General features: G+C 45.3%; 1 protein-coding gene across 1 annotated transcript in view; it reads left to right on the forward strand.

The window, feature by feature from the left end:
- Nucleotides 1–1069: 1069 nt before the first annotated feature.
- The window catches only part of MTCL1 (microtubule crosslinking factor 1), a 108425-nt gene continuing 96786 nt past the window's right edge, over nt 1070–12708 (forward strand). The window contains exon 1 of the mRNA XM_056854937.1: nt 1070–1164. The gene's annotated coding sequence lies outside the window, so the exon portion shown is untranslated. The remainder of the gene's footprint in view (nt 1165–12708) is intronic.

Raw genomic sequence — 12708 nt, forward strand, 5'->3', positions numbered from 1 at the left:
AAGATCGCCGCCGCTTTTTATCCCCCCCCCCTCTCTTCCGACGTGGGGCGGTGAGACAAGCGTGTCGTTGACGGAGCCCACCGCCGGGGAGAAAGCGTGAGACCGGCGGCCGGGCAGGAGCAGGAGTGATGAGAGCGCGAACGGGAGGCACCCTGGAGGAAGCCGCCGCCGCCGCCGCCGCCGCCGGCTCTGCCGGGAGGCTCCTCGCCGCCGCCGCCGCCGCGCCTGGCTCGGGCTGGGAGCGCTGCAGGCGCGCGCCTCTGCTGCAGCCGGGCGCCTCCGCCCGCGGCCGGGGCCATGGAGACCCTGAGCGGCGCCGAGCCCCGCCCGCGCGCCCTGGGCGAGAAGAAGCGCCTGCAGCGCGCGCCCTCGCCCGCCAGGCCCTTCCTGCGGGACCCCCACGCCCGCGCGCCCGCCGCCAAGCCCCCGCCCGCGCCGCCCAAGTCGCCCAGCCTGCCGGGCAAGCCCCCGCCCCAGCCCCCGCCGCCCCCGCCGGGGCTCCTGGCCACGCGGAGCCGCCTCTCCCGCCGCAGCTGCGGCCAGGGCGCCAAGGCGGCGGTGCCTGGGCCGGCCGCCGGCTCGCCGGGCAAGGCGGGCAGCGCCAAAAGCGCCCTCTCCAGCAAGAAGGCGGCCCGCGCCCGGGGGCAGCCGGCGGGCGGCGAGGCGGGGGCCCCCCCGGGCCAAGGCCGCAAGGGGAAGCGAGGCCCCCCCTCGGCCCCCGCCCGCCTCAGCCGCGCGGACAGCGGCTCCGACCTCTCCGACTGCCCCTCGGAGCCGCTCTCCGACGAGCAGCGGCTGGCCCAGGCCGCCGGCAGCGACGCCGAGTCCGGCACCGGCTCCAGCGACCGCGAACGGGAGCCGTCGGGGCCGGGCGGCGGCCGCGGCCCCCAGCACGCCCGGCCCTCCTCGGACGCGCCCAGCAGAGGGGCCGCCGTGGCCGCGCCCGCCTCCCCGGGGCCCCGCGGGGAGCAGCAGCAGCAGCAGCCGCCGGGCGTCGAGGCGGCCTCGGGGAGAGCCGCGGAGAAAGCGCCCGCCCAAAGCGGCGGGAGGCTGGGCGGCAGAAGCCGGCCGGACCCCCCTTGCGCCAGGCAGCTGGCCGACGAGCAGGAGGAGGAGCTGCGCAGGGAGATCGAGGAGCTGCGCTCGGAGAACGATTACCTCAAGGTAAAGGGGGGGGGAGGGAGGCGCCTCCCCTGCCAGACTGGAGAGAGAGTCGTCGGGGTGACTTTTCACAACTCAGCCACCACTTCTGGCTCCTCCCTCTCCACGGGCAGGGCCGGTGCTGCTAGGCGGCCGCCGAGGGCGCAGACCTCAGACCTGGCCCCCAGGGCCACAGTTTTCAACAGATTAGTTTCTTGGGGAAAAAATGCGACTGACAATTTCTATTCTTTTTTTTTTTTACTTTTAAGATAAGTGCCACGACGGTGCTGTGGACCGTAATTAATTCCAATGCCTTCTAAAAAGTTTTGTGCTTTAGGTTTTTCTTCTGGACGTCTGTTTTTGAAAATGGGTTTGCAGTGGGAGCCACCTCAGGAGTGAGCCTTGCCTAGGGTGCAACAATGCCTGGCACCGGCCCTGTCCACAGGTCTGGGGAGTGAGTGTTGGCCGGCTGCTGGAGGCTTCCGAGATTGGCTTGCAGCCCGCGCCCATGGCCGCTTTCTGTAGCGAGGGGTGGAAAGTTTCTTGCCAGTTTAAGACCCCTTCTTTTCAGAGCAAAGGGAGTAGGAGCTGGTGGTCCCAGAAAGTATTTTGTCAAGAAAGGCCCCCTTGAGATGAGTAGGCAAAAAAATCTCCACCATTGTAGAAAATTATTTCAATTTTTCTGAATTGTCTGTTCGGTGTTTTGTTTTTCAGTGCAGTCCTAAGGACACTTCTCTAGGAGTAGGAAATGCGATAGACTCCCATTTCTTACATTCAGGAGGCAATTTTTTTTTAGTTCCTCCTTATGCGTTATGCAGATTCATACAATAGGAAGCAAGCACTTTAATTCTGCAAAAAAATGCTTGTGCAAGTAAAGGACTATGAAAGATGCCAGGCTTGGGTTCGCATTGTAAGGTTGCCAGCTTACAGGTGGTACCTGGAGATCTCCTGCTGTTACAGCTGACCTCCAGGCGATCAGGATCCATCCCCCTGGCGAAAATGGCTGCTTTGGAGGGTGAACTCCTTGGCATTATACCCTGCTGAGGTCTCTCCTCTCCCCAAACCCCACCCTCCCCAGGCTGCACCTACAAAATTTCCAGGTATTTCCAAGAATGGAGCTGGCAAGCCTACTTCACAGATATGAGAATGAAACTGGTGAAAGCAGTTATCAGTTGATACTTGGATATTGTGGAAGGATGGATTAGATATGTCTATATCCTGTCTCTCCAACCATTTTTGGTGGGTGTTTTGAATGACTATGATGCGTTTTCATAGTAGTGTGATCTCTAGCCCACTCTGAAACATTGTCAAAGCTGGGCTTTGGGAAAATATGGTGCTAGTGATACCCAAATTGGGGTTCAGGTTCGTCTGCCTGGTGCTGTTTTGAGACCAATTATAAATAACACTTAGTGGAAGGAAAATAAAGTTTATTTGTGGCCACGGACTGACGCAAGGGAGACATCTCCAAAGCTTACGTAAGGAGACAATAGGTGTGCATTACTTTTTATACCTTGGTTAATTAGCCATTTCATTGGTTTGACAACACATAATGTAATATGTTAACATCTCATTTCCAACACACCTCTTAATCCATAGTTGGTCATCAGTTCCGCTTATTTACCTGGTCTCCAATACCTGTGTCTTTCCAACTTTGTTATCTGCCTAGCTGACACATTCCCTTTGAAGTACCCATTACAGTAACTGGTACTCATTTCTTCTTGGCCCCTCTCTCAGCTACCTCATCCTACATACTATCACTACTAACACAGTTTGGAAGGTTAAAAATTGGGAAGAATTTATTTTAGTAGAAAGTTGATGGGAAGAAAATTGGCCAGCCCTGCCCTGTGTGTGTTTATTCAGAGGAGAACCCCATTGTGTTCAGTGAGACAAGCTCTCAGATGTTGATGGGATTAAAGCCTGAACCAGTGTGTTTCAGTGCAGGTACAATTTATAATTAATTTTGAATGTTTTATTGGGATTAGTGAGGGGCAGTTTTACATATTGGTGTTTGTTTTAATTGTAAGCCACTTTGAAGTTTCTTATGTTGCAGATATAAATATTAACACAATTGCATTTTTTAAAAAAGTTGAATGTGGCTGTTTCTCAAATGTTTCCTGCTCCTATATTGGAATTTGGACCCCATTCCTACTTTCATTTACTTAGAAGTAAGCTAATAAATTTTGTCACTGGTTGGTGTGATACACATCTGGAAACATTGATAGTTTTACAACAGATGCTTATGTAAGCAAGTTACCATGCTTAAAGACCTATGGCTGATGCTACTACTTTACATCTGGTCACACAAGATATAAGGGTTTCTAATTTCCAGGTGTGTTTTTAATAATCATGTTTTATATATATGACCGCTGAGGAAGGCCCAAGAGTCCAAAACGTGTATGGTCTATTGATCATTATTATTATGTATATTTAGGGTTGCTAGGACCCTCTTCGCCACCAGCGGGAGATTTTTGGGGCAGAGCCTGAGAAGGGTGGGGTTTGGGAAGGGATTTCAATGCCATAGAGTCCAATTGCCAAAGCGGCTATTTTCTCCAGGTGAACTGATCTCTATTGGCTGGAGATCAGTTGAAATAGCAGGAGATCTCCAGCTTGTACCTGGAGGTTATGCACTGGTGAATTATTTTTTTGTACCTAGAGGTTGGCAACACTATGTATATTATCAACTGTGTTGAATATTTCTGTAACAGTTTACACTGGTGGTTTTATATGTAGCCTGTACTCCAGGCCTAGTGTTTTTATCATATCTATTGTGAACACTTAATAAATATAATTATTTTATAAGATATTAACACTTCCAGATGAACCTTTGAGGTCCCCTGACCTCTGAGTAGTTCAAAGAACTCCCACAAAGCAGCCCTGTAATTATGGCTGATAAGATTATACACATTCGTGCCTGATTCCTCTACAAAAGCCTGAGTTATGCAGGCTGAACGGTTACAGCACCAGCATACTAAGATGTTTTTTAAGATTAAAGAAAGTTTGATACCAGGGGAATATTTAAACTGCCTCTTATGAGTTCTGTGGCTGCTGTTGAATAAAACCCTTTGCTCATCTGCGGAAGCTGAAGTTTTATTAATTTTTTTGTAACAAAAACAAGTGATATACACAGAATAATAAAAGGTACTGTCAGTTATTGTGAACAATAAGGAGACGAGTTTCAACAGCTGATGCTGATGGTCTGTATACATTATGTATAAGATAGTATTTGTCCATGAGAAACATGGCAGGTGAAAGATTACACATGAATACCTAAAGGCCTTTCTGAACATGCTGAATGGCAGGCAGAAATTAAGTTGTAAGCAAAACATTACAGTGATAAATTTCTGCAGCTGTTGAAAGCACAAGAACCTTATCAGAAAGCAGCTGAAAATCCTCTGCATGCATGAGCAGTTAAAGTATAGGCCTCAACTGCATTGGAACCTTTGCACAATGTTTCATTAAAGTTCCTTTTCAATAGTAATAGTGTGATACATCGTGTGTGGGGGGAAATAGCTTTTCAGGAGTTTGTAGGTGTACACGTACACCCCTTTTAAAAAGCAGGCTAGGTGTGTGCAGATAAAACAGCTATTTTCTTTTTTAAAAATACTTCAAAGACTTTAAAGGCTTGGTCTATTTATGTGTTCATACAAATGCGTGGCCTAACTTTTTATGCTTTTGCCACTTTTCAGAAGTTGGGTGATTGTTCCTAGGATGGAGCTGGTCTATAGAAGAGGTTCCAAATAATAGTAATAATTTAAAATAGGAAATTGTGAAGAGTCAGAAAGTAGTGTGGGCATATGGGAAGGGAGTTTATGCTGCACCTCTGTTTCATCACCACATCACAAACAATTTCCAGTTAGTAACTGGGTTGCGCGAGCAACAAATGCATCTGGGCAAGACATATGGCATTGAATATTGCAGCTTGAGTGCTGGCAAAGTGGGGTAATACATTGTATGAGAAATATAGCATTTGGTCCACAGTGATGATGAATAATAAATGGCAACCACAAGTGCATTCATTGCATGAAACCTGATTGTGTGGGAAGGCCCTTGAAAAGACATGGGAAGAACTTCAGGGATAAGAAATGCTAGACTAGGATAAGGGAATATTTCAGCTGCGTGCCTCATTATACTCTGGTTGCCCATATGTTTAACTTTCTGCCTTCTGAGCTGTGTACCTGAAAGCTGTCCTGATATAGACAACATGATGATTCTGCTCTCAGGCAAGGCAAGCAACAGGTATTTAAACTTCCATTAAATGGCAGATATGGGCACAGCTTCCATCTCATGAGATAAATGAGCTTTCACCACACTTGGAGTGTGTGGCACAAGAACTTTCACATACTCTGAACCATCAGCAGTATTCAGTAGGAATTTGATGATTTCAATTCTTAGCATTTGTACAGTATTTCCAAGTGTTTCCAAGCATTTCACATAAACCACATAAGGTAGGTCAAGGTTATGATTCCCATATTGCAGATTGGCTTGCCAACCTCCAGGTAACAGCAGAAGATCTCCTGCTGTTACAAGTGATCTCCAGCCGATAGAGAAAATAGCCACTTTGGCCACTGGACTCTATGGCATTAAAGTCCCTCCTCTCCCCAGATCCTCCCCTCTTCAGGCTCTGCTCCAGAAACCACCCGCCGGTGGCGAAGAATGACCTGGCAACTAATTGCAGATGAAAATGGTGGGGGGGACTGAGAGGGGCTTGTGTACTGGCACCTAGTGAGTTTGTGTCACAGATGAGGCTCAGCCTGGGGATGTATTTATTCATAGCTCCATCTAGCCACTAAGCTGTGCCAGCTCTTGTGTAGGAAATGCCTAGTAACGTATGCTGCAGATAAATGTTTATGCTTGATGTGAAGAAACAAAACTGTTCCAGATATATTTGTATGTACTCACATACAGACTCTCAAATACAGCTCACTCCTTTGTTGGCGTTCACTTAGAAGTTGATCTCAATTAATTAAATAGGGTTTACTCACAGTAAGTGTGCTTAGGGTCGCACAGAAGATAGGACACCTACTCCTCAAGGACCATTCACCCCACTACCAATGCAACACTTACTTAAAGCTCTCAGTTCATCCCTTTCTCAAGTTTCATCAAATTAAACTAGTATTCCTTGAATATCGTCTCCTTCCCAAACACTTTTGCAAAGTAGCAAACCACACGTTAGGAAATAATAGCTCACCGTGCAGAGAGGATTTAAACTACCCCCATTGCTGCTTTTGTACAATCAGCATAATGTGGATAATAGGGTTGAAGGAGTACTGGACTGCAGACAAAGATGCTGATTGACACAAAGCAAATGCTACTGCATAGCTCTTAAAGACTGTTCTTAATTAAAACTAAAGTATAGCAGGACTTCTGGCTTGGCTAAGTTTCTGCCCCCCTAGAGTATTTATTTTTTGTGGCCTTGAAGAAAATACAGCAGTGAAGAGCAACCAATAAGAATAAGCAGAAAACCATTCTATTTTGGCTTGCCCAGTTAAAAGGAGCTTACTACCTCTCCAAATCTGAAGTGGGGAAACTTGTTTACATGTATATTTGTACGATACCAAAATACATTAATCATTTAATATTTTAAGCAGGCCCATAAAAGCAACAACAGCCATGACAAAAAATGTTATTGGTACTAACCTAGCTTCACATAGTATTTATCTTATGTTAATCTTTCCGTCCATCTATTAAGTCACAGTTCAGATTGCTACTGGGTAGCATTGAAGTAATGTGCTTGAACTTTTGCTGGATTTATATTTACAATATAATCTTTGACACAGCAGTGAAGCCACATTCAGAAAGAGCTATAAATAAGAGAAATTGAGCTGATGGGACAACCACAGATACTGTACCATTTGACTTGCCTTATGAATATAATATTTAAGGTATAATATTAACAGAAGATTCAGTGAGTGATTTTTACTTGCTTCCCCCTCAGTTGCTGTAATAAATCTGACAACCCACCAACCAAAGGTTACTTGTTTCCCCCAGGGTTTTGTGAGCAGAAGGAGGCTATTAGCATGGGGCCAAAAATTGTTTGAATGTAGGTAAATCTTGAGGGACACGGAAAAGATTCTTCTTAATAGCAATTATAGGAGCTGATATGGTTATTTATAGAGGTGGTGTGGCACAGTATCCCTGGGAGTCATTCTGATGAAGACAGCCGTATTTGTTTGTTGTGCTAACCAGGGATGGTATGTGCAGATATGGGGAGCTTAACTCAATCTCACCTTATAGCACTACTTTCCATTGCTTGAAGCTGTCTTATGTACAGTCCAGTTCACATCTAGCATTGCAGCCAGGCTGGGAGACAAATTCTTCAAGTGATGGAGGATGCCAAATTAAGGAGGGGTTGTTGGAAAGGTATGATTATTTTAATCCAGACATTCCTATTTTGGGGAGAAATTAGACCCAACATACCTCTTTTTAGACATGATTTGGGCAAACACATGATGAACAAATGTGACTGCCCCCATTACATTTAATTTGGCCCACACTGAGCTGGCCAAAAATGTCATCCTAGCTATTGTTGGCAGTGCAGGGTTTGTTCTTAACTATACGTCTGTGCCTGTGACACTTTGCCCCAGAACAAGCTCTCAGCTCTACATAGCCTTGCCAGGTCCCTCTTCACCACCGACGGAAGATTTTTGGGGCGGAGCCTGAGGAGGGCGGGGTTTGGGGAGGGGAGGGACTTCAATGCCATAGAGTTCAATTGCCAAAGTGGCCATTTTTCTCCAGGTGATCTGATCTCTATTGGCTGGAGATCAGCTGCATTAGCAGGAGATCTCCTGCTACTACCTGGTATTTGGCAACCCTAGCTGTACAGCAAATATCTTGGAGTAACAGGTATGCAAATAGGTGTCTAGGTTTTCTAACATTTCATGATAGGAATGGCAAAATGGGGGACCTTGAGGAGTTAATGGGGAAGGATAAATTATTAGGTCATCAGAGCAGAATGAGTGTGCACATGCATGTGTGTAGGATCCTGATTTGCCCTCAACCTACCCACGTTCATTTGAAGGTATGCATAGAAATGACACAATCAGAAACATAGAAAAGTGGGGTTCCAGATCACAAGGAAAGAACCTTACTCTTGTACTACTCTGTGTGTGTACTGTTTTATGCAGATCTTCAAATGAATTTGAACAGGTTTGGGAGCAGAGTCTTGTCAAGTGTAATTCCATTCCTCCTGATGTGCTTAACTGTCATCTGGAAAAGGTAGCTTGCTAGAGGAAGCATAAACATCGGCATTGGACCACTGACAACTCCAGACCTCAGTGTGATACCAGATCCTTCTCTAAAGATATTTTTGTAAAACAGAAAGTTGTCATGGGAAAACATTTATCGAATAGTTTTCTCTAGTACCATGTCTGTGCAGATTGTATAGCTGATATTAGTCTCAGATGCCTCAACTCAAAATTTATTCACAATGAAAATCAAATCCAGACAACACCTTCCTATCAAACAACCCTGTATGATGTCTAAAACCATTTTAATTATTTATTAGTTGTGTGTATTTTAGGAGCTCTGGAGGACAAGAATGACCAAGTTGCTGGGATGATTATTTCTGTTTGTTTATTTTAAAGATATAGTGGAGGTTAGCAGAGCTTATTGTTTATGGGGGAGCCCTTATTTTACACCTAATTGCATTTTTCATGGAAAAGAAGAGATTCATCTAACCTTAGATATCAAAATAATGTATCCAATTTGCAAACACTGGATTAGTCATCTGCTAGAATGAAAGATGAGTTTGGTGAACAATGGCTATGGGTCCATGTGTCTTGTTAGCCACAGCTGTGGCTCTGTTGAAACTTTGCATTGTCCAAGGGAAACTAGAGTGCATTGTTTGTGTAATGTAACGAACAGTGATTTCCATCTGTAGCTCTCAATAGCTCATATTAATTATCATTGGACAGATGACTACTCTTGACTGATTAAAACTGTGTACCATTTGGAAGCACATGGACACTATAATAGCCTTGCTTGTTTATATTAAAATATATAGTCTTACAGAGTGTTTCATTGTGTTACATGATATGATGTCTATCTGTTGAGAACGGCCACAAGTTGGTCTGTAATGATGGCAAAAAGAGAGAGAGAGTTTAATTTAGGATTTTCCAAATGTAGTAGAATTTTTAGAATAATTTACATTGCTGGTAGTTGAGTAGTCAAATGTTTCAAATATGTAACACTGTTTTTTAAAAGTTCTTCTCCAGCTCATCAGCTTTTACGCTAACCCTGTGAAATCACTGAAGCAGCAGGAAAGAATAGTGTCTTCTGCAACAAAATAGACTCTTATGTTTTAATAAAGTCCAACTTTATTTGATAGACATCTTGAATTTGATCCTGTGGAAGAGCATTTTAATGTTTTTTTTGAAGTACCTTAATTTTAATGTTTTTTTGAAGTACCTTAAGCAGAGCTCATCTTGAGGAGCAAAACATTCCTGCTGCGGTGGCCCCCTCCCAACCCTGAGTTCAGGGGACTCCTAAGAACTGAGCTGGGGTTGGGGAGGAGAATCATCAAAAAGTACTTCTCCCTCCTCCAGCAAAAATGCTCTTCCACAGGATCAAATTCAAGATGTCTATCAAAAGGTGGTGGGACCCATGTTTGAAAGGGAGGGGTGTAGTTTGCTGGGCTCATGGGAACCCATTCCATGCAGTAAGCACATTACTATGATACGGCCACTCCCGTAACTCTTCTCTGTTTGTACGAGCTAAGGTTTGCAAGAGTTAATTTGTAATTTGTGTCTTGGGGTGAGATCTTTTGAAGGTTTTTTTATCATAGATAACACACTCCATGCAGCATGATTGTGAGTGGGAAAGTGTTAATGACAGCATTTCCAAACATAGGTCCCCAAAGTTAAAACTCTACTGTAAGAACATAAATACAAGTGACTCGTTTCCACTTTCTGTTTGTTTGCAGCGATGCTGAGCAACCACATGTACCTACTGCCAAAGTTAATAATTGCTCATGTATTTAAAGGTCTACAAGTCTTAATTTGAGTTGTAGAAGTCCAAATTTGTTGCCACTGATTTAGCGTTAAACTGGTGTTTTATTTGCTTGTAACTGGGATCATCAGGCATTGCTTTCTTGACTGCCAGACGAAGGCTATGGTAATAGAAAGGGCAATCTTTCCCCTTCCTGCCACAGGTCTTATGATTGGGGACATATACAAATTAGTCTTCTAGAGTTTCAGAATGTGGAGCCAGAACTGTAGATAAAAGGATATAGAGGGTTAAAGTTCTTGGCTTCAGGCTCTTTGGGGCTCAGCTTTCATGGGAATAGGCATGCATACAAGCAGAAATAAGTTTGATAGTGTAAATGTATTGTGGTCCCAGGGGGCAAGAATGGGAGCGAGGGCAAGGAGGAAATACCATACAGACAAAACTGGGGAGAAAAAGGCCACAGCTTTTATTGAATACAGCAGAAGGAGCATTGGCACAGCATAGGGACAGATCCAGCATTGGGTGACCTGCCTGCTGTTCAATATAACCCCCATCCCACCTGCTGGATACCTGGAATACCACTTGGGCACAAGCCGCTATGTGATTCCCTTGCTACCTGATGGTGAGAGCCAGCCAACAGCTCCTGAGCTGGGCAGGCAGCTGTGGCTCCCCCCATAACCCCTTAAGGGAGTCCCCAAATGGGTGAGATAGGCACGCAGGCACATCCTCCCCCCAAATGGATCTGACCCAATGCCCAAACGGCCTAATGATGAAAATGTGACGAAAATGCCATGAAAACAAACAACCAAGTAAACTGAATGCAAAGACACAGCAATCTTTGCTGGAAGTTTTAATGAGAGAACAGCTGTTATATCTGTCCTCCATTGATGGTTTTCTTTTAAAATGTAGTACTAGGTTAATAATAGAATAGTTGCAATCCCTCAGGCCACCACACAGCAGCTTAATTGCCTATGCATCAGGACTGAAACCTTGTGTATAAAAGTTTCGTTCAAAAGGTTTTGTTATGCAGAATAGATTAATAGGAATGGTAGAATTTACAGAGGATTGTAGTCTCTTTCTGCTGTAGAATTATTATGTGTATTATTGTATTATGTGTGTCAAGTGCTGTCAAGTTGCAGCCAGCTTATATAGCAAGGGCTTTCAAGTCAAGTGAGAAGTAGAGGTGGCTTGCTGTTGCCTTCCTCTGCAGAGCCTTTCTTGGAGATCTCCCTTCCAAGTACTGACCCTGCTTAGCTTCCGAGATCTAACAAAATCGGGCTATAAAATGCCGCCTTCCCTCCCTTATTGTATTATAAAATACAACTCGAGACCTCAGTTCTTAGAAAGCATAATTAGCATAATTTTGAGCTGGAAGCCTGGAAGATGAAAAAGGGAGTTGCAGCCTGATTTTTCCCCCTGCTTGTTTTGTTTTTGGATATGCGCAAGTAAATATGCCGCTGGAAGAGAGAGGGGGTTACAACTCTATACGAACTCCTGTCAGTTTTGGCATGGATCTGTCTGTTTAAAAGCATTTATATTTACCTTAAAAGATTAATGTTGCAGAAATTCCCAATAGTTAGAATGTAGTATAAAGTATGATGACAGAGAGATCAATGCATAAATTTATTCTTCTGTTGACCAAAAATAATCTAAAATGATAATTATGTAATCCTTATTTTAGTTCTAGCAACCAGTTACAGCATCTGAACTTGCCAATCTAGGGCTAAATAAGGTATGAGGGGAGGCTAGACAACCCCAGCACATTAATACACATACAGTAACTGGAATCAAACAATCTTTTGGATGAAATGGCCAAGTTTATTGGCAACAGTTGAAGATGAATTGGCACAGCATGGTAACTGGTTCAGGAACATAAACCGGCCCTACTGTGATTGATGGCACCACACCACTCCCAGCGAGCCCGCTGGGAGACACCTGGGATGGCAGTCCTGGGATTTACCTGAGCGGTCCTGGGATTTACCTAGTGAGCCACTAGGTTGTTCCCCCACCACTTGGAAGAAGGCTACCGGACAGCCCCCAAGCCGGGCGTGTCCTACCCAAGCTTTTCCCAAAATCCCTTATTGGGATCCCCAATATGAAGAAAGGGGGCACGCAGGCCACCTTTCTCAAAACTGAACGAGTCCCATGCTAACACCGCTTAACAACATAAAAATTCAATTAACAATAACCAACCAACACGGGAGGGAGGGTGGGAAAACGGCAAAGGCAGGATGACGGAGACGGCGAGGCTGGCCCCAATGTATGCAAGGGAAGCAGAGTGGAGTGAAGCCTCCCTCCCATCCGCTTCCCAACAAAGGCACTTTCAGTCGGGCCAGCCGACAGGGGATTTAAACCTAACTGCTGTTCCGTTAGGTGGGAGGCGCACGGCTAGCCCAACAGCTGATTGTCGGGCTGAACGCTCAGCCGTGCAAGAACGGGCGTCCGTCCGCTCTGAGAAGCCTCCTCTCCTCCCTCCCCAGCCCAGGCAGCCAAAACGGGCTCCAGGGTAATTCCTGGAACCCGAGCTTCTAAGAGAGACTTTTCCTAGTCTTGATCAGTTCATAGTTATAGTGGTAATTGAAATGAACACAGCAACAGTTGGTTATATGCAGCTGTGTGTACTGA

The sequence above is a fragment of the Euleptes europaea genome, chromosome 8, assembly GCF_029931775.1.
Source record: "Euleptes europaea isolate rEulEur1 chromosome 8, rEulEur1.hap1, whole genome shotgun sequence".
Lineage (NCBI taxonomy): Eukaryota > Metazoa > Chordata > Lepidosauria > Squamata > Sphaerodactylidae > Euleptes > Euleptes europaea.